Source organism: Helicoverpa armigera, chromosome 27 (genome assembly GCF_030705265.1).
Source record: "Helicoverpa armigera isolate CAAS_96S chromosome 27, ASM3070526v1, whole genome shotgun sequence".
Taxonomy (NCBI): Eukaryota; Metazoa; Arthropoda; class Insecta; order Lepidoptera; family Noctuidae; genus Helicoverpa; species Helicoverpa armigera.
In genome coordinates this window covers 7,617,201-7,637,796 of record NC_087146.1, presented here as the reverse complement: position 1 = coordinate 7,637,796, position 20,596 = coordinate 7,617,201, and the positions used below count along the sequence as shown (strand labels likewise).

Below are 20,596 nucleotides of genomic sequence, written 5' to 3'. Positions count from 1 at the left end.
ATATAGTTGCCCCATATAAGATTAAAAATACTGATTTGGAGTACATAATTAAACAAAGAATAAACTAAGACGAACTTTTTGCACCTTCCTTTTCAAATTATAGATTCCACGATATTATTCCTAACTAACGTATTTAATTGATATTTTTGAATGGCACCTACATTTTATTTGTTGATCATGTTGCTTTTATTTCATAATTTATACGTAATATTAATGAAGTGTCATATCATCATCATATTTAACGAACTGTCGTATTATCAGCTGTAGTATTAATCCATTGTCATATTAACATTGTGTATAATATTTTAAGAATTAGGTACCATTCAAAATATAATTAATAATATTAAAATTAACAACAATGGCAGTGGGTAGATTCTTATTCTAATAAAATATATCGAGTAGTATAATTTTAATGATACAATTACTTTAAAGATGGCAACACGCTGCTTCAAAAGTTTTGGCTACGTTGGGATTCGAAACAATATACTTGGCCTTACTCAAACTTAAATAAGTCTTATTTACGGCAAATCAGAAAACAAATAATTTAAGGTACCTATTGGCTTTCAGACATCCATTACTATTCAAATGTAAATTCCTTAAAAATAAACAGATTACGTACTTCGTATGAACTGAAGAAACTTTATTAAAATTCCTGAACAAAAATTAAATGGATTGTCAGGCTACGTTTCAGCAAAAGAAATAAACTATATGATATTAAAGCAGATTCAAGAGAATTAAGTACATTCAAGGTCACCAACGGGATCAATAGATGTGGTAATCTTTTATTCATATTCTTTGGATGCATTTATATTAAATGACTGATATACCCATTCTATCAGCACGCTATCAAATATCATTTCTTGTTGTTGATTTATTTATTAATTTTACCTCTCTTCATCAAACGCACTCCTTACAATATGACTGATTTTGTCTTACTTGAATTTGTAGCTATGTACTATTTACATTAAACATAGCTACAAACTACAAGCATATTGATTCTCCTAATGTAAAAGTAGGTAATCTAGGGTTGTGTCGTTTTTCTAGGCATGTCAATGAAATATTAACTTTAAGGGATTCATATAAGACACAATTATCTTTTACCTGCTCTACAATCCGCTAGCGAATCTTTCAAATATTTTTGATGTTCAGTGGCCATCTTTAGTAAAGCACCGAATACAATACTGATTTCAACGTTTACATTTAAGCTTCATAACAGTTACATATAATTAGCAGATACATAATAATTTGTACACATTTATTGCAATATAATTTTTATCGAAGAATGTATAATTTTCTAATAAGTTGTGTATAATTTTACTAATTTATTTGACCGTTTGAATAGGCCTTAGTCTTTGTTCTTGAGATTTCTTATTAGTACACTTTTTGTGCCATTATCAATGCTACAGCTGTCATTATGTAAAACTGACTAATAATTTGACCTATTTTCCATATATGCCAGTTTATTCAACTCCCTTTAACTCGTGTTTATTTTAAAACTCCAATTCGGCAGTTATCAATCAATAACATTTTTTATCAAAAGTTCTAAAACTACGAACATGCGAGCTAATTATTGCGAATTTCAATAATTAATCAATCTATGGTTATTTGCGATTAGAGATTGAAATTTTACATATACGTAGCTTATGTCAAAATTCAATATTCAATCCAAAACTACCGATGGATCGGTTATTGAAATCAGTTAGTCTTGATGGCTCTTGAGCTTTTCAACGATTATATTGCAATAAATCCACAAAAATTAGTTGCGAAATTACTTGGCTTAACTTAAAACTAACATGGTTCCTCTTCATCTTCTCTGGTGTGTATTTCATAACTTGATATTGTAATCCTTGAAGTTTCAGATCTTAAGTGTGTCATTTCCACCTGTCGTAATAAAAATGTGGTCAGTTTGTGAAGTTTTCTTTTAAATTTTATGTAGAAGTGAAGGAGTTTATTTAAGTTGAATGTGTGTATAGAATAATATAGTTCCATTGTATAATGAAATAATTAATCATCTTAATATTTTAATAATATAGTGTTTACATTGGTGGAAAGGAGAAAGAATTCTATCGAGAAGTTAATTATTATTAAATAATCTAATCCCATACAATCTAAGTAATCTATCAATGTTATTATCCATGTCGTAGGAAAATAATAGAATCTTATTTCTTTGAAATTCAATTAAACGTCCAATATACTTATTTGAAAATCAAAATTACATGAGGTAGCACCTAACACCGACTGCCCTTTGGCACTTCCTATGTGCTTTGCTGGGAAAAGAGCCGCATGTATTTATGATTTTACTATTTTCCTACGATTTAACCACAATTAAATAATATGATACAATATTAAAATCTTACCTTTGCAAGCGGTTATCCGTTAAAAAACTATCTTTATCATTATTTGCTTTGCTTTAAGCCAGCCATAGGTAAGCTTTAAGCATGATTTCTACCAATTTAGTAGGTTTTAATAGGATGAATGACATTAGTTTCCTAATCAGGCAATTATCTACGGTACGCACTATTTTCAGTATGCTTATCTACTCATTAATTACCACTGACATATGACCAGTGAGTTTGTATACGGGCAACTATAAATAACACATTTTAGGTGTATCTTTCCTTTTCCAAATTAGTTGGAAAAATGGTATGATGTACTTCTTACAAACTAAATACTAGTATAAGTATAATAATGAATGTTGTCAATATTTCATGCATACCAACTATTTCATTGCTACACGAGTATTCTAGGGATTATTGATCTAACTTTGTTATGGTGTCAGTACTATGGTTATTATGATAAAGTTATTTTGCACTTGATACCGTGATACGAGAATTTGCAAGTAAACAATTAATGTATAGTTATGTTAAGAGAACGTGGATGGATGATTAAATAAATCACGGGACACCTCACACACGGTCTGTTAGCCCTAAGGTAAGTTACTAATTAACGTGTAATGAAATAATAAGGGAATTTTGGAAAACTTTTGTAAAGCCGTTTTCTCTTAGAAGTTTTATACAAAAGTTCAGAACAAACCTACTAACTGAACGAACTCATAAAAAGGATCAAAATAATATTAATAAGTATCCATATTTTTCTCAAATGTTTATTCTACATGTCGGTCGTTTTAAATAGTTAACAACAACAAAATATACATTATTGATATATAGTAACAACGACGAGAAACGTAACAGTTTATACACACCAGACTACGTTTTGTAAGGGTGACCAGTGGACACAAATAATTTTCTACCAATTTTACTAATCTAATAGATTTCGCTAGGATTAATTTGTGATGTTCAATTCCATTATTTTGTTTGGCATAGTTCTAAAATGGCACTAATTAACTATGCCAAAACGTCATATAATTCCTTGATTTTTTAATACGAATAGAAGTGGCCATTACTTTTTATCATTTGCCTAGCCTTTTGGTTTAGTGGCCTTTTATATTTGATGGTAGTATTAGACTTGATGTTTACTTTCAGTAGATTACGACAGTTTAAATCTGCTTGCATGGGCACTAAAAATACCTCTCATGGTTAATCTAAAATAGACTTTTAATGTATTTTCCTGACTTTGAACTGGAATCGATTTTGAATAAGATTTCAAATGTTTATTTGAATTAAAGTCGCTTACTAATATGTGAATATCACATATTTTAACTACAAATTATCATCATGATATTAAAACAGTTAATAATTTTAATTAATGCAACATTAAATTGAGATTTTACACTAATAAATATTATAATTTGTACCGTACTAGTGATCCTATGTTGAACACATTTTAATATTTATTTATAATCGAATACCAATGAATGGTCACCACTTACAAAAGGTTTAAATTTAGACAACGATCTGTAAGCACTTTTACAATTATCTGAATATAAAGCGGAGTCCAGACGCTTGTACCGCGGAATGTAACACGAAATCTACGTGTGGACGACACTATGAGCATTACTTGTAACGCTCGCGCCATCGACAGTCAGTTTTATCGCGAACACGAAAGCTCGCGAAGTTTTGAATATAACCGATTCGCATTAAGATCATGTCGCCAACACTGTTGACATAAAATTACATAATCTCATATTACGCGTTACAGACGTCCGGCCCCGACATAACGAACAAGTCTATTCTACGTATTAAAATGGTCTGTGTTATATCTATGTACTTGTTTTTAATTCCGATTAATAAACATTTATTATGCGAATTTGTTTTAAATATAATTGCATACATCTGACCAGAGCCTTGCCTAATAAGCGTAAGGTCAAAATGTATTAAACATTAATATTTTTATAACTTGATTTATAGGTAAAAATACTTACAGATCTCATACAGTTTCATAAATATTATTACACTCACATGAAAGCGGATTATATGTATTTCAAAAGCGAACAACGAATTGCTTCTGTTAACTGACAACCTTCATTTTATTATTAGCAATACATTAAACGGAAGTAATAAATACGATAGTGGTAGATTTTGGTCGACTTGTGTTGGCAACACTGGATCTCGTGGCAGTTTAAAAAGGAAGTTCTGGTTGTAACTGTTTTCTTTTATTTTGTACAACGCATTTGATATGATTCCTTAAGTACGACTGGACGCGAATATATGCAGTACTCAAAATACAAATTAATGATATCTGTTCTTGAAATGTCTACGGGCAAAACCGGCTATTATGAGTAGTATGCTTTTATTTTATTACTATCTCTTTGAAATAGCATTAAATTGCAATGTCGTATTTCTTGTGTGCTTTATATAGATGTTTAACACGATTAACCGTTTGTCATATTCGATACGACAAATACGACAGACGATTAATATTTTTTACGTTGAGCGATAGCAAGCCGGTTTTACAGGGTGTGCGAAGTTGTGCCATATAGATATTCGAATACGCAAGTTCACACATACTTTCATCATAACACCCTGTATATAAGTCCCTATCTTCGCTAATATGTGTCGAGATCAGTCGATTGCTGTATATGATTAGATGAAGTCAGTCGAGACCTTTTTTGGGACTTATTTACTAGTTTACTATTTATGTAGTAAAAGTAAACAAAATGTAGTTAAAATATTGTCATGAAAACTTTTTATATTATAGGATTTTATTGCAAGATATGGCAAAAAATCGTTATATTTTTAGATAAAATACTCAAAACGTCAAACTCATAGGGTGCCGATAGTTTTGTGCTGTTGACAGCTGTCAATGTCTAAGGAAAATATGGCGTTGTTTGTACTAACTGACAGAACTGTCAACTGCACCAAAAACGGTCAGATAATACTTAATACATTTAAGTATTTCTGTGAGAGTTATATAAGAGAATTTAACGAATCAATTATTAAGACACCAATAAATAAGTCCCAAAAGTACAAAAATACAATTAAAATTATTACTTACTACAATAGCTACGTAGTCTAAAACATTTTTTGTTAATAAAAAATGGGTCCGTTCTTTGGCAATTTTAAATATTTTCAAAAACTGCGTTTATACATCAACTAGCGATCCATTTCACGATATGAATATCAACAAGACATTTGCAACACTTATTTTTAAAAGTTACACCAGCAGATACCACGAAACAGTTATTATTGCTAAGAATTTCATTACCAAAAGAAATGAGACATTAGGCATGACGAAAGAAAAAAGTTGTAAGTCCGTCTCTTAAAACCCTAAAATAAAGGACAAGTATTTTTATTTTTTCTCGCAGATTAAAACGAACGAAAATACAACACGTTTTAATTTTGTGAAACGTCAAATTTTACACGTTGGTACGTGGCGTCACAAACTCCCACTCTCAACCTTGAATACCTTCTATCTCAGTATTTTTTACAGCCTTACTACAAAACTTAAAAATCTGTTGAACACATGTCTAAAAAAAGTGTCGCTGCAAAAGGACCATATTTCAACGTCATAATCTGACAACAACAGAAGTTTAAAGGTTTTTGGTACGACGGTAACAGTCTTACCACAAAATTTTAAACATCAGTTTAACACTTGTCTAAAAAATGTCAGATTATGACGTTAACATATGGTTCATTTTGTAGCTACAATTTTTAGACAAGTGTAAAACAGATGTTTAAGTTTTGTAGTAAGGCCATTAATGTTTAGTTAAAATAAAAATACCCGTCCAATATTTTCTGATAATCTAAAAGACGGACTAATTAGAATCACTATTTCAACCCTATCGTCACGCCATTTCTGCGCCATTAATTTTTCCAAAAAAAGCTTTCATTTTCGCATTCCTCAAAATGGAAGCACCCAAATTTTGTTATCTATACTTTTCAAAGAGATTGCCATGACGAAAAACTTTCCTAAAAGCTAGCGTTGTAAAACAGAGTTATAAGCGTTATAAATATTGTTTTTATGATCATTTGTAATCTTTCTCTACTCTTTCTTTTAGATGCATCTAGAACCCACCGTTAGCAGCGTCCAAGAGGAATAGGCATTCATTAATTAATATTGCGTATGCACTAGAGATTAAATGCACTGTATAATAATATAAGGGAAAATATTAAGTAAGTAGTATATGTAGGCGTGTATGCGCTTGGTGTGACAGAAATTGTTAAGACTCAAATTAAACTGCGTGTACAAAAAGGAATTATTTATATTGAGATTTTAAGACACATTTTACATCTTGAGACTTTTGGAAATAAAAATAATATATGATGTCATTAATGAATATAAATCCAAGAAATAATGCAATTTAAAAGTTAAAACCAAACAACAATTTCTGTCATCGAATGTTACGATTAAAATGAACGGCCAAAAATCATTCCAAACGAATCTATATAACCTTCCATCTGTAAAAATCCAATATTAGTTTCTAAGAATAATCTGGCATAGCCAAGTCTGCTTATAAAAATTACAGAATTTTCTGCCGTTCATTTTAACCTTCTTTTAAAAGCTGTAGCGTGTAAAATGCTTGTTAGTGTGGGTAGTTAGTAAATTCCTTTACCATACACGTGATTATTACATATACTTACCATTTTCAATGTGTATTAGTCAAAAATACCTCCTACTTACTAATTTGGGGAAGACGGATAAAATATTCAAAAATGTATAAGGAAGATTTTCAGTGCGAAAAGTGACAAAATAAAGAGAAAAATTAAGCAGTACCAGATCTCTATTTAACAATCCGTCTTCCTATAAAACCAATTAACCCAAATTACGACCCATTACATGAATCAATCAACTCATATAACGAATCAATCAACCCATTTAACGAATCAATCAACCCATATAACGAATCAATCAACCCATATAACGAATTAATCCACTCATATACCGAATCAATCAACTCATTAAACGAATCAATCAACTCATATAACGAATCAATCAGCTCATAAAACTCACCACTTCGCTGGTAAGACAGTTGATGGTGGTTGGTGGGAGGGCTCGCGCGGGCGGCGGCGGGGCCGGGGAGCGCCGCCCATCGCACGGCGTCGCGCCGCGAGCTGGAGTTATTGGGTAGCCTGGAAATTATCATTATCATCATCGGCCTTTTTTCTTCTGCAGCCTTTAGTCTTGCCAAGGGGTACAGGGTTGTCCGGGTAATTGGGCTGAGTAGATCAGGTAGGCAATCGCTCCGTGTAAAACACTGGTACTTTGCATCCGGTTAGACTGGAAGCTGACCTAAACATAGTTAGGATAACGCAGAGCAAATGATGCAGGGCTACCGCCTCTTCCCATACAGAGATGGCATGAGCGGTAATCACAACTCTTGCTCAATGACGATTGGTTGGTAATTTCACACTTTTGTAAGTTTCGGTTAACTAAACCATGTATTCCTTCCAAAATCTTAGATCTTGTAGGATGCCAACAAGTGGATAAAAAGATTGACTTTTCAGCATGTTCGATATCCGTGACCGTGGTCTGGGTGTTATTATATCTATTTACAACCATTATATGTAAGTAGGTATATGTAGTTCATCAGCTGTGTTAGCACCCTTAACATCAGTGTTAAGTACATACGTATTAGTCTGCTAATAATTAGCTCACCATGGGCCTAACCGACCGTGAGTGAAAGGTGTCCAGATATTTCCTTATTATATTATTCCTTACCTTGCTCACTACTACTGGATTCAGTGAAGCTAGGCGTGCCCTCCGTCCAAGTTGGAGTAGAACCTTCCACAGACGCGGGCGGCGTCCAGCATACACTGGAAAACATACTTTGTGTTAGACTATTGTGTAATTTGTATGTGTCTTGAGAGAGTCTTTACTTTTGTTACGTCAACTATCTGTCAGTGCCTTGTCAGAATTGGTACAGCTGTTAGCCGAAGAGAGATTAGTCGGAACCAACAAACTATTGAGCTACAACTTGGTTTTAGAAAATATTTGCATTTTGTAGATTTCATAGAAACCAATGTTTACTTGGTCTCAGCACTGCATGTCTGTGTAAAAGGAAGGATTCTTTCTTCTGTTCCCACAGTCTGAATTTAAATGTGCGAGTGCTTTTGCAAACGAATGTATGCAACGACTTGTGTAGCCTGTTGGTTTCTCTATGTCTGTGTATCTGTGAGTATATGTCTTGATCTTATTATATATTAATTAAAGAATTAAAAAGTCCTACCTGGCCTCATTACTACGCGCGCTGCTCAACGCAGCAGGCGTCAGTGCGAGCGAAGAAGCCGACGAAGTAGTCATTACACTGGCCGCACTAGACGCCCCGCGACGTCTCCCGGACGCACTCGAAGACGTAGTTGATGAAGAGTTGGTGCGACTGGTTCGAGGAGGTGGAGCTTCTTCGAAGGGGGCGGAGGCGTTGAGCAACACGACAGCGGAGCACCGCCTGAGGTTTGACTAGCGTTACTACTTTGGCTAGCTGAGGATGTGAGCTGTTTGGGTTTGATGGTTTTGCTGGTGGGTAATGTGGAGATATGACAAATGAACGGAAGATTGCTCAGATTCGCAGAAAATAATGGTAACAGCGTTTTCATACCAGCGAATTTTCTGAAAGGATTATAGGGCGGGTTCCGCGCATAAAACAATTGACAACTACTGTTTCAAACGATGACACGTGAAACCGCCCGATAGAACTTTTGACGTTCAGATTGTGAAGCGCGTAAAAGAATAACATACGCAAATTCTGCTAGTGTGAAAGCTATGTAAAGCAAATTGTAAGCTTACATGATCTTAGGAATTATATATTTTCCTGCCGTTCATTTGTTAGTTTAAAAAAGGATAACCAAAGGGCATAGAAATTATGGTATGTATATGAATTGCAGCAAGATTACACTGAACTGAATTCAACTAATGTTTCCATGGTAATAGTAAAGTAAAAGTCAAATAAAGGTTGTATTTTCAAGCAGTGTTGATACTGGCATTATGTACCGTCTAAATTGAATGTAGCGCACATTACCGTATTTTAAGTGCGCCGTACACCGTAAATACGATAATGCGGAGAGTCATTTCAACTTAGACGAATTATACATTTCTAGATTTAATTTACAAGGACCAAGAATGTATATGTAGTATCGCAAATACATACTTGAACATATTTTATTTAGCATGGTATATGTATAGGTCTTTGTAAAGTAAATCTGACTGCATTTTCTAGCTATATGTGAAAAAAATGAAACTATCTTAGCAGGTAAAATGTAGGATTTAATAATGAGTAAAATAGCCAAAAACTAGGTATAGACGTTTTATTCCACGAAAGCGTCTGAGCTACACTAGTGTGTGTGAATGTATATGCACTATGTCTTTGTATGACTCGGCGACTCGACCACTACTGAGCGCTCCTGACCTCACACATACAAAGACAATGTGTATGTACATGGACACACACGTGTATGGGTCACCCGCTTTCGTGTAATAAAACATGTATAAAAGAACAAAAGCTCTGATGTAAGCTGAGGTATTTTCTGTCAAGTAACGAAACTTCAAAAGTGAGAATATCTTTAGTCTAGATATTATTTAAAGCTTCGTCCAGCTTCCAGTGTTGCTATCCTCCGTAGCAAAAAAACTTTGCATAGCTTATACGATTCCAAAACTACAAATATCTGTATAAAATCGACACGTAATAATAATATAAGAAAACATTTAAAAAGTATTAAATAATAAAACACTTAAGTTTATTTGGACGACATTTTGGTAACGCGGTAGGTAACAATTGCAAACACAACTTTTATTATATTCTTGAGTATGTCAGAAATAACAAAAATGATCTTTTCCAAGATGCTAAATATTTTAAATGGGAAATATGTATCTACATAACGTCTAATATCCAGTCAGGCAAAATGTGGTCTTTCCAGGACTCTTACGCTTCTTTGAAAACTTCACTGACAAGATGAACGCCAGTTTTCTTAAAAACAAATGTATGCTATGGATTTTTACATCCAGTTTCAAAATAACAATAAGAAAACAGACGTTCATACTGTCGGTAAACTTGGGCTTTATAAATTTAACTGACGTATCAGGCTTTCAAACTTTGCCAAAACTGCAAGACCGCTTTTTGACCAACTGCACCTAAATACTGGTGATTGATGTAGCAACTAAATACCTACTTATATGCAAAATGTGTTAGTCTAAAAGGATGCACTACCAATAACATGATAGGAAGGGAAATATAATAAAATTTGAAAAATCCAACGACCGAGCATAAAACGTGAAACTCATTAATAGAAAAATGGCAGTCAGTACGATTCACAACACAATCTAAAACATTTAACATGCTTAACTAAAATGTATTTTTAATGGCTTTGAGCCTATAGGAAATATCTTCTTAATTATCTATCCATCTTTCGAAATTATTGTCTATAATTTTGAAATTCTCAATCTCTTTTGGCCATCTGAATCCAATTTCTTTTTCCGCTCCTCCTCAAATTCATCTTCTACAATATTTCTTCGATATCTTTCCTCATTTTATTAACACTTTCTTCCTATCAGATTTCCTTTTAAAACTGCCTTTCTTTTCCTCGGTATTTTATTAGAGTTTTCGTCAAAGGTGTCACTGAAAATTGCTTTATCTTCTCGTGAACATTTCCACTTATTGATTTTGAAACTACTGGGTTGACAACAGTTGTGGTTAATGAGAAATTCTTCTTGTCAATTGATGTTAAACTTCCGTGGGTATATTCTATTGGTTCAAATATCTTCTTGGTTTCTTTAACCAGTCTTTGCTTGTCTGTCTGTTTGTCCGATTGCTTGCTTTCTTGTGACGATGATATAGAACTTCGCCTTGAACTATCAGAGTCTGTCTGAGCTCTATGATATGCTTTTGGAATAAATCGATCTTTGCTTTAGCCTTTTTCTGACATACGACTTCGTCTTTCGTCATTCCTTGCATGTATGTCCTTATTTCTACTTTCGGTTTTGGTTTTTATCTTGAGATCGGTTTTGTCTCTTTTAGACTGATTGAAGTTTAATTTCTTTGATATGCCTGATATTATTCCTTGTTTTGAGCCGTTCTTTTCAACTTTTACTTCTGTTTCTGGTTTCTGAACTTGCTCCATCTTCGTTTGTTCTGCAGGAGCTACTTTTTCAGAGATCGGGCCGCAAATATCAGATCAGATGACTTAACGTTGTGAACGCTTACTTTTTCTGATGAAGAGCCTACGTCAGTTGGCGTTTTTCCTGACAATTTATCACCAATCGTTGTTACAACTTCTTTGACAAACTGCGAAGGACTTTTCGATTGTTTAGCTCTAACTTCTTCAACGGGATCGCAAATTTCATGAATAACGATCCGTTCTTCGCTGCTCGACTCAGTAAGAGAAGTGTCATCATAATCTCCCGAGTCCAAATGTTCTATCAAAACTTTATCGATGTTAAACTTAGCCATCATTGAAGTTTGAGCAATCAAATCTTTACCAAGATGAGATCTCTCCGTGATACTATCAGCTTCTTCTACGAAGTCTAAGAAAGAGTTGGATGCAACTAATTTCGTGATCTTAACTGAACTGTTGGATACGGACGGTGGGATGCGACATGCAGTGGGTTCTTTAAACTTAAAGTCATGCCCATAGAAGCAGAAATCATCATCGCTGCTCGTGATAGGTGTCTGCGGAGGAATATCACTCACAGAGATGTTTAGATTCGGATAATCACCTTTCGTGTCGATGCTAGACGCTTGAGAGGTGGCGCCTCCCGCTTAGCTTTGGGGAGCCTCTCGGAGGGACCGGCGGGGACTCTCTGCTTTTGGGAGCCTTTCAAGACTGCGGGGAAGGCCATGTCGGGCTCCGAGGACGCGGTAGTCGTCTTAGCCGACGACGTAGTCACCTTAGCGGCGGTCGACACAGGCGAGGTCACTGATATCGGCGTTATATGCGCTGTCACATCCGATAAAGAAACTGGCGATCGACAAAAACGCTCAAAGTTTTGTATAGGTTTATTAAATACAATATCAATTAAAATACACAATAATAATAATAAAATGTATAAACGGAAAATTTGGCACATTCGAAAAAATAACATTATAATAACAATAGAAAAACGTTAAAAGATTTGTGTTTCAGTGGAAGCGTAGTTACAGTTAGACGGTTGTACGTAATGTTATATATCCAAAATGGCGTGTTTAAATTTATATTTTTTAGATGGAGCTTGACCGTTTAAATAACGTATTTTTTATTGGTGCATCAAGTTTTATATTAGATAATATTAAAAATAAATTACAGCATGCAGATTTAGGGAGATAAAAATAAAAGCCAAGATTGATGGTATACCCAATAAGAAAAAGTTCCAATAAAGGCCACAGCAGCATGAAAAAAGGAGAGATAACATGACCATAAGTTTCTTTATATATATATTTTTATATAATTTACGAAGCAAAAGCGTAGCAAGGGTATTCACAATAAACCAATCTTTGTGTCGTGTGTGAATATAATTTGCATAAGTGCCAATTAAAGTTAGATTTTTATGAATTTTACGTGTTTTCAAATCGATCACTTGACAAAGCAAAAGCAACATTGACTGATGATGAATAAAACAATTTTGTAACCAATGATAAAGCAACAAACATATTGGAACTACTTTTAGCCAATTGATTAATTTAATGAATACTGAATTATCGAATTAAGCATTTAATGGTAACTAAATTTTTAGTTTAATTTTTAAAGTAAGTTTTAAAAGTGTAATCCTTGCTACACTTTTTGTGTTTAATAGTTTAATCATATTTTTCTTATAAATGGCAACTTTACCACATTCTATAAATATAATTTTTTTTTTTTCATTTTTTAGTTTGAACTCTAAAACTGTCACGTAACAGAACACAAAACGACATTCAGTCTCACCTGCTTTGACGCTGGCAACACCACTCGATCCAGCTCCTATCCGTTCGATAGCGTGAAAATATTACGTCAAATTCGTGAGCAAAATATAGAAAACAATAATTTTGACACATGACAACTTCAATATATAGTTTTTTTTCTCACATAGGTATTGAAAAACCTTATTAATTAGTATTAAAAACTTTTTTTTCTTCCATATCATAGTATGTATTATTTTTAAATCCAATATTCACCCTGTGATGAAATTAACCCATATCTAATTAGATTTTTTATGTTTTTTCCAGATTTTAAGAGAAAAATAAAACGAAAACTTCCAGCCAACAAAACCTCACATTTATTACCATAATATATACATACAATTTTGGTCGAACTGCTCAAGCGCATTACAAATACACTTACACTCTACTACACAAGTATAACTTTTACTTACACTGGTTTTGCTCAAGTTGACGACAAAACTTATGTTGCTGACTGTACTTAGAACATTTTTTTCCTAGAGTAGAATCTTAAAAAAAAAGAAAAAAAATTCTAAATTTTTACCAAAACAATACATGTAGTACAATCAATGACAAAAGTTTTGTGTATATTTAAGTTCCGTATAAAAGAATAAAATAAACATATATTAAGCATCAACTGCTTGTATGTCGCTAATTATAAAACAATAGAAAATCAATTTTGTTATTCTGAACCTATCGCATTGTTTTTGTAGTATATTTTTATTCTGTCATACGAAACTTAATACATGTAAGTTTATCTTACAATCATTCAATTAATCTCAATAATATTGTGAAAGGTGTCTAAATAAGTTCTACGGAATATTTTAAAATTGCTATTTAATATTAAAATTAATGGTAAATAAAAATAATGGGTTGTGTACAGTGAAAAATATAATTTAAAACGTAAATTACACTTGTGACATGATCAATACTTTTAGAGGAATGTTACTAATTTAAATAGTTTTTTCTACTAATTGTTCGGTAAGTAAGGTACTCAGTAGATTGGGAGTATTCCTAAGTGTTAAATTCTAAAAAATTGGAAGACATGTAATAAATATTAGTAATTCAAAATCTTGAAAAAAAAAACAGAAATAGTTTGAAAAAATGTATTTGTTGGCATAGCTTTTCGCTAATCGAAAGCTGAGCATAAATGAAAAAAAACTGAATAATAATTTAAATCCTAAACCAAATCAATCAATATATACATAATAAAAATACAGACACCACAATTAAACTATCGTAAATCAATAAAAATAATAATTTCCTAATAAATAATAATAATATAATCAATTCATACAAACTTTCGTTGACACACTGCACCACAGATTCTTCATTCTTTCTATCATTTAATTAATCATGACATTTATGTGAAAAAATAATATTACCATAACTTGGAAAAGCCATTTTCCAAAAAAAAATTCTAACATCTTTACATTTTTGACTGCAACTGTACCAAAAATATTAATATATTTCCGTTAATATTTGGTATACAGTATTTAAGTCGCAGTGACATTTCAATATTTTATTGTATTCGGAACAAAATATATAAGTCGCAAGAAAATAAACTAATATTCACTAGATACCAATTTTTCTTTCACCAGGTAACTTCTACCTGAAAAATAAATTTGACGATTTGACAGCTTTTATATAGAAAGAAAATATGTCAAAACGCCATATTTATTCCTCAGATAGTACTTAACTGATGATTGAAAATCGGCCCTAAAAGTGCAGTCTTTAATAAAATTCATATAATTCAAAATTCTTGTTTTTCTTTCTATCAGAAACTTGATAACTGAACCTGCTTTGATCTCACAAAAGAACCCAAACGTACATACATCGATTCTAAATAAAATACTGCATAATATATTACATCTTTTAAATTAAACGATAACATTGGAAAGTGTAGGTAACAAAGAATACTAGGGCCCAAATTCACTGAAAACATAAAAGTCAGTTTTCTTAAAACAACTGTATACAAGCTGTTGATTTGCATCCGTACAATATTTTTCGTAAATCCGTCAGTTTCACCTGGCCGTATTTAAACTCAGCGCGTGTGTTACTGGCCTTAAAACTGCACTTTGGTCTCACACAAATGCAAACACAAAGCATACGCAACGGTCATTCATAAATTTCATTTATAAAATTGGGTTAATTCTGAAATAATATGAAATTACAATGACAAAAGCAGCGCATCTATACTAATATTATAGAGCTGAAGAGTTTGTTTGTTTGAACGCGCTAATCTCAGGAACTACTGGTCCGATTTGAAAATTTCTTTCAGTGTTAGATAGCCCATTTATCGAGGAAGGCTATAGGCTACTTTATCTTTATATTTTCCCGGTAAGGAAGTCGTTTCCACGGGTTGCGGGTGAAACCGCTGGCAGAAGCTAGTATTAGATATTTCCCGTCTACCGTAATCCCAATCGACTATTTACGTATTCTATGTCAACCTCCTGCAATATTGCACAGATGCAAATCAACACCTTGTATTGGTACTGAATGTTTTGTGAAATTGACAGCTGTCAATTTTAAAATTAAAATAGTATTTTATGTACTGATTAATGTAACTGTCAATTGCTAAAAGACCATACTACGTAGTATACTGTTTTCACGGTCAAGTTTCAAAGAAAACAGATGTTTTAAGAAAAACAGACGTTTATGTAGTCGATAAAATTGGTGTAATTCGACTATCTTTTATTTTGGTGTAGTCTTACTTCAATATATAATCGAACTATCCGTGGTTTTGAGATAAGAGATAGAATTTGACATAATTTATATGAAGCTAATATTCAAATTCTATCTCTATTCGCAAAATCGATGGATCGAATATTGGAAACAGCCGTTAGTCGATTTTATTTGTCGATAATATAAGTCTAAATGGTAGCTCAGTGCTTTGATAAAGTGTAATATAATGAAATAAGTTCTATATCATATTAATACATAATTGGAATAGAACTATAAATGGAGTTATATATTTTTAAACTTGGACTAATATAAGCATTATAGCATAAATAGGGATTTCAACATATCGACATATAAATATTTTTATCGATATAACAATGACAAGCCTTTTCCATATTTAAATATTTTTAAAACATTGACGTTATTACTATAGTTATTGTCAATATTTATTACTCAAGTTTTAAGGCTCTTTATCGATATAATTCATCGATACTTTGATTGTTTTGTTTCTAGTTATATAAGCCAAGTTCATAGGATTATAATAGTCACATATAAGCATAATTATTAAGCTAGATACGTTCTAAGCTAATATGTCTTTTAACAGAACTATTACAATACAGAAATATCGATACCAATACACTTCACTACAATTATCGACTAACATTCTTAATATCGATTCAAAACTCGAACTAACTTAAAGACAGTCAATCTATCGATAATTTTCAAATTAAACACTAAAAATTTATCGACATATCGATAACCGAATCAATAGATTATTGACGTCAGGTCAGCAAAACTATCGATTTTATGTGTAACCGAAAATTCGAAATATATTTCGCTCAATCTGCAGGCGGTACTACTATTATGGTACTTCCGCTGTCTTTTCCAGAGTATATTTCTGCTTTGTCTATACTTCTGACATATACTACCTCTTTGATGAAAAGTTCTGACTTCGAATCCCTTATATGTTCGTCGCCGTTTAGTTGGACGACAGAAACGTGTTCTGATATTTGTAAGTTCTTATCCTTCATGACTGGAGATTCAGGTTTTATATAAACCGTTTGTGTGGACCGAACTTTTCGAAATCTCATGTCTTTCGGCAGAGTAGCAGTTTCTCTGGCCTCTAAGCTGGGTGTAGCACTTCTTCGGTAACTAGAATTTAAGCTTTTAGGTAAAGTATTTGAATTTTCAGCTTTCATAGAGCTGTCAGCTTTCACTAGACCTATATCGGCGAAGAATTTCTTGAATTTTTCTACGAAGGTCGGTGATTTGGCTCTGTTTAGGCTGTGGGACAGTCTTTCATTCGAATCATCTTTGGAGCTAACTTCGTCAATTCTCGCTGGGATATTCGAAGTGCTTTTGTGTTTCTCTAGAATGTTCGATCGCCTCTTCCATTTGTCATCATCTTCATCATCTATGAACGGTATATCTTGTAGATTATTCTCATTTCTAGTGTCTACGGCTGCATCTTTCTTCGTTGGAGCATTAGTGTGAGCTTCTACGTATATTTGGGGACACTGGTGCTCGTATTATCTGTTTGTATACCACTGTCAGCTAAGCTCCCATTTATATGGGAACTACCGGCTCCCGTGCTTAATACTTTCGTCAGCTGATCGGATAGTGATTCCATTCTATCTTGGATCGATGTTCGGTAGACATTATTCCCGTATGAAGTGCCGGGTCTCTGGGTAAATTTGAGGTATCAAACTCTATGCGTCTAGGGAAGGGTCCTAGTCGATCCCTGTCGATTTTCAACCTGTCAGATAGGACTGACGGGTACTCAGTGGGGGTTGGATGCTAGGATGCCTCTGATTCCACGTGGAGATAGTGGTGTCAGTAAAATCGCTCATACTCGATCTTATAGAAGACCTTGGCGATAGTCGTGACTGCCTCAAGAGGTCAGGGTTGTAATCTTTATCGGTCTGCCGATGTAGATACGTCCTGGATAAAAACTTCGTGTCAATGCTTTTTGGAAAATCTCTAACCTTGGACGTTTCGCTATTTTTGGTACATTTCAGTTTATTTCGGTCCCCGTCGGCAAACCATGCTTTGAACATTTCGATCACCAACACCGTTAGCACAAAAACACATCACAATTTTTCGTCTGTACAACGTAGAAACGCGGTTTCAATAAAAATAGTCTACAAATATAAGGTAAAACGCAATAAGGACGGTTCACAAACAACGACAATTTGGATAACAAACACCGGAAGGGAAAAGGGGTGGGGGATAAAAATAAACTGAAATGTATAATAATATAATAGGTACCAACATAAGTCGCATTCAATGTTAGGATAAGTTGGGGTTAAACTACTTTCAAAAAATAAAATCTATGGTTAATAGTAAAACTAAAATTAGTTCAGAAAAAAATCGAGCATTCCCATGAAGCGAGTTGACGTTTGAAAACCCATCTAGCCTTTTCCCAACTATGTTGGGGTCGGCTTCCAGTCTAACTGGATGCAGCTGAATACCAGGGCTTTACAAGGAGCGACTGCCCTATCTGACCCCCAACCCAGTTACCCGGGCAACAATGTAATTTAAAAAAAACAATAGCCTGTATTCTCCCACTGCCCGGCAAATAATTTAAAATTACGATACATTTATTCCCATACCTTTATCTATTAAAATCATCAAACTTCTTGAAAAATTGACAAAAACGTCAACTCGCTTCAACCAGAAAAAAAAATACCACCATGAACGGCTAAACAATTTGTGAGCAAGTTTACCTGGCGTGTCAATCTCTTCCTGCGGTCTAGCCGGCTTGGCGATGCTCTTTCTCTTTGACGGCGAGTGTTTCAGGGCTGGGAAATCATTAAAATGCATTAGGCTTATTAAAATAGCGGATTGTATATATGGAATATTATTGTGGTGATTAATATACAGAAAAAAATATTATGTACATCATCATCATCTCTCATTTTGTAAAATTCACTATTATTTTTAAATTCTATTTGGTTCTAAGGTTCCATGTTCATCAACAACAGAAATGTCCGTTTTTCTTAAAACAATTGTTTACTTTAAATTCCTAGTAAACGGTTGTTTTAAGAAAAACGGACGTTGATAATGTCGGTGAAATTGGGCCTTGGTCATTTTATTTTACCACTCAAATGTCCCATGCAAAATTCATATACGTCCAGCAATTGAAGTGTAATAATACATGGACGTTTAAAATATGAAAAAATATACACCACAATAATATTCCAAATATGTAACTTACAAAACTCCAAATCAAAATAAAAACATCAGCTCACTAATTGAAAAGCTTTTGTTTATCAAAAACAAAAATAAAATAAACAACAGCGTGATCGCTTTAGTTTCGCAAAATAATTCATAAAATGTTCTCAAAAGCATTCTAATACAGTGAAGAATTTTGTGTAAATATAATTTGTTAGAGAGAGTTATAACATCTGAAAAAATATTTAAAACAAATAAGAAAAAATCATCTTATTTTGAAAAAAAATTGCTTAAAACTATTTTTTCCACATAGATGTCACAACCCAAAAAAAGAAAAAAACAAAATATACAAAAAACGAGAATTTTCGAAAACCTCAAAACAAAACGATTGCGAGACCATTTCGCATCATTCGTGAAAACAGACCAAAACAATAGAAAAAAACTGCAAAAAGACAAGAAAATAAAAAGTTGAGAAAAATTAAAAACAGACCATAGAAACGTGCTTTATGGCTGACACAAATATGGCGAAGCGAATCTTAGATCATTTTAGCGTCGAACTATAATCGACATTGTATATTTGCAGATTTCTATAAGCTATCTAAACGTTGTTTTCCGATTAGAGATTGAAACTGGACATCCATATATCCATAATAACACAATAAAGAGGAATTTGTTTTTTTACTAGGATAGTTGTTTATATGTATTGTAAATATCTATGTAAATAAAAATTATTTTATATGTGGAGCAGAAAAAATAAAATAAAGAGGAAACATATTTTGTTAGTTTTTCTGCTTCTGTCCTAAAGGCTCCGAAACTACAGGTCCGATTTGAAACATTCTTTCCATTAAGGGTGGGATATGCAGTATTTTTTTTATCCGAGTAAGATTATGCGGATGAAACCGCGGGAAAACATAAACATAATTTATTTACATAGAGCTTATTTAAAATTAAATCTCTGACCACAAATCAACGGGTATATATTATAGAAATCCACCGTACATTGAAATGTTACTTAAAATCAATGAACACCACTGTATTGCAGTTATGTCAATTGATTTTATCCTCTATCCCAATACACACAAAGTCTTTAACAATTTGACAGTAAAACGCTCTCCACTTCACCACAATGCGTCGGCCTTTCAGACGAAAAACTCGATAGAAACCACAGGAAAGGGTCTAACTACAGTCAGGGGTTATGAATGAATGTGAGCTCGGTAGAGGGAGCCACTGGCGATGCCTGGGACTACTGTACAGGTATCACAACACATTTGCGCGGTAGTTGTCGTAAATATATTGATAAATTAGTATAAAGGTAATAAATTTTAGCTCTAATATGAGTTTAAAGGAATAATATTTATCGATACTTGTATTTTGTATGGCAGAGTTTAGTTCGGCTAGTAACCCCGCTAAGGGCGCTACGCTACGCGACTCAGCATCGAGTATCGACAAAATACTATTACTTTAAAGTCATGGCAGAGATACGATTTCAATTATTTTTTTATTTAGGAATAATAATAATTA

The 20,596-nt window shown here is 33.2% G+C and overlaps 2 pseudogenes; both read right to left on the bottom strand.

The window, feature by feature from the left end:
- Positions 1 to 11,074: 11,074 nt before the first annotated feature.
- LOC126054833 (uncharacterized) lies at positions 11,075 to 14,623 on the bottom strand (annotated as a pseudogene).
- A 922-nt stretch (positions 14,624 to 15,545) lies between these two features.
- The window catches only part of LOC135118968 (phosphatidylinositol 4-phosphate 5-kinase type-1 gamma-like), a 55,766-nt pseudogene continuing 50,715 nt past the window's right edge, over positions 15,546 to 20,596 (bottom strand).